Here is a 3,429-nt window from a genome sequence, read left to right as displayed (position 1 = left end):
ATACATATAGATATCCATTTCTGTCTATACTGTCTGTGTATGTAAGACTGCCTGTCCTTTCAAAAAATGGGAAGGAAGAGCGTTGGGAAAGATGATCTAAATCAATGTATTTTGGTGATTTCTGGGTCAAAGTTCCATGTCATTTTTACATTTCTAATAAGACTGTGTTTTGATTTGTCCATATTATTAACAACTGAAATCCTGAAATCAGTTTTGTGGTTCAAACACCTGCCATTCTCTAATACACATTACTGAACACCTAAAGCGAGGAATCAATAGGAGGCAAGAGGACTCATTCTTCCTGACCACAGGTTATAGGAAAATGGGTAAATGGGTAACTTAGAATAGAGACCAGTTTCTTGGGTCTAATAGTTCAGAGCTGCCATTAGCATGAGATGAGGTCCATAGGTTCATTCATTCTTAATGTATGGAATGGAATGGATTGTATGTAATGTAATACAGACCATTTAGATGACTGTATCACTTTGTGAGCTCAGGTATAAGAAATGTAAACAAAATATACAGGTGAATGACAGGATCCCTAAAATGTAGTCTAATGAAAAATTAGAAATGCAAGACAGAGAACAAACCTTGGGATACCACAAATGATTTAAGACAAGGCTGTAGATTAATTGAGGAGAATTAGTCACCTCTCAATTTATTAATGACCGAATGTCTGAAACGATGCAATGTTAATCGTTGCAGAAAGTAACTCTTGGAGCTAAATCATTGATTTTTAAAAATTGAATATCTTGAATCAAGATATTCTCAAGATGTAAAATAAAGAAAATCATTACAGTGTAAAAAAATAGGATTCAGTTATTTCATTCTTTCCTAGACACCTCCACCACTGATGACTTATGTCAGCAATCTCATGATCTCAAATCGCATACTTATTTTCACCAAGTATGCCAGTAATGCAGGAAGCGGTGTGGTTTATAAGGCTCACCCTGAAATGAAGGAACCCAGTCAACAGGAGCCATTCTGTGAAGAAAGTCTGTATCGGCTGATGTATATTTAGAAATAACTAGTTAGTCAATTAAGTCCTTGAGTTCCAAAGTTTAGTTCCCCTATGCTCAACTCCACAGACTCCTAGACCATGGATTCTTTCATTCACTTTTTCCTTCCATCCATAATCATAATTAGAATAGAAATCCCTTACTAACAATCACATTGTCTGACATATTCCAGAGTAAGGGGCTGACGTGGGAGCATTACCTGACAGGGACAGATGGTGGGAAGGCAGATGGGAGAGGACTTACACTGGTACAGGGGAGGGAGGATGGAGCGGTTATCATTGGAAAAGCTGGTAGTGAAACATAATGGGGTGAACTTGGGGATAATGAGACCCCCTCATCCTTTACCATTGAGAGCCAGTTCTGCTCTTACCAGACACAGAAGACCATGTGCATTCTTCATAACACCATCACTTATTGTTTACCTCTCAGCCACTCTTCCTCTTCCTAAGATTCTGGTTTCCTTCCTTGCATCTTGTGCTGGGTAATGCCCCTTTACTTCTCTCCCCACCTTCTGAAACAGCTCTCTTTAAGTCAGGGACTCTGATCTATTTGCTGCCCGAGGTGTCTGCCAATATGTAGACATCTGTGAGATAGTCTTTCCTGCTTTCTTCTGTCCCTGCAGAACAGACATGCTCCCTATTCTGTAAGTCTGTTTGAGATCATGTTGGTGTGCTCATCTCCAACAAAATTTGCAGCAAGGTTTGTATTATGTTGGGAGACTGCATAAGTTTATTGAGGTCAAATTGTAGAAGAAGGCTGCTGGCCACCAATTGTAACGTTCCCCAGTGAATGTTGGGAAGCAGGAGGTCTGAACATGAACTGAGAGACTTCCTAGCCACAAGCCCAAGCCACCAGGGACCCAGCAGCTCATAATGAAACCCTCTTGGGTCCATCCACAGGTAATGTCTCTGAAATCATTTCTACATTGCCAGACCCTCCTTGTTCTCTTCTTTTCTCTTTCCCTACAAGGTGAAGGCAGACAACTTAATATACATAAATTATATTTTATGAGTTCAGTTCCTTTTCTTCTGTCCTCCGGATGAGAACATGTAAAGAACACTTAAAGGTAGACATAATTCTATGCCACGAGTTAAATAAATATTCTTGTGACCCATCTTTCACTGAGTCTCCAAAGAGAAAATGGTTTATATGATTGCCTGATGTCCTTTAAATTTCATATTAAATGGATTTGTTTTTTTCATCTATGAGACCACTTGTGATATGGTTGATGAAAATTGAGTTTCCAGGGGTGCCTGGGTGGCTCAGTCAGTTAGGTGTCCGACTTTGGCTCAGGTCATGATCTCACAGTTCATGGGTTCAAGCCCTACATTGGGCTCTCTGCTGACAGTGCGGAGCTTGCTTCAGATTTTCTGTCTCCCTATCTCTTTGCCCCTCCCTGACTCGTGTGCACATATTCTCTCAAATATAAACATTAAAAAAAATAAGGAAAATCTTTTTAAAAATGAGTATTGAATAGGACTGACTAGTTTTAAAACCGGATTCTACCATGATTTAACTCTGTATTGAGGGCATTATACTTGCCTTCTCTATGATCCTGTCTCCATATCTCTACCTTCATATATTTGTTCTATGGATTAAGACATCTTAATCTATATAAATTACTTAATATGCTATACTATGTGCAGCTTTTGTGAAATAAATACAAGGCTTTAATTATTGATGCTTTTGAAGTTAGAATTAGGATACAAGGCTATTACTACCAGGCATTATATCATTTTTCTGGGTTAATAAAGTATTTATTTAAGCTACTTGAGTTTGTAACACCTTTTCCTCTATTTGTTCTTCCAATTTGAAAATATATATGTAATGCTTATTGTAAAAATTAATGTTTATATATTATGTAAGTGTTGGTTAAAAGTTTAATGTGTATTTTTCTCTCATTCCTTCACTCAGTATACACTTATGATTAAAATGTGCTATGTGTTATACAGGTCACAAGCACAGATAAATTAGATGTAATCTTTGTAGCAGAGGGGGAAGCTTATGTGATATATGCTCTGAAAGCTTTGGATAGGTTATTGGGAAAAAAAATAAAAGAAATGACCAATGGTCCTTCGTTAAAAGAACTTGTAACTAAATTCTAGAAGCTGAATAGCAGTTATGCTAGCAAGAATGTATACGTGTTTGTATATATAATAGAAGAAACAGATGCATTGTAGCCACTATTGTCTACTATAATATTTAATACATGTGCTTGAATAACACTTTGTGAAATAATGAAGAAATAACTCATGGGGGGTAACAGAAAACGTACTGATGTGTAAAATGGACACTTCAGTTCTCAAGAATTTGTACGTGTAACTGTCCAAATGACTCTGGAGAGGTACTGAAATTTTTAGAAATTATTATTTTTTAAAGAAGTATTTATCTTTGACAGAGAGAGTGCAAG

The sequence above is a fragment of the Hyaena hyaena genome, unplaced genomic scaffold, assembly GCF_003009895.1.
Source record: "Hyaena hyaena isolate Hyena2069 unplaced genomic scaffold, ASM300989v1 scaffold_2601, whole genome shotgun sequence".
NCBI classification, from domain to species: Eukaryota; Metazoa; Chordata; class Mammalia; order Carnivora; family Hyaenidae; genus Hyaena; species Hyaena hyaena.
Note: the sequence above shows the minus strand (reverse complement) of the source record.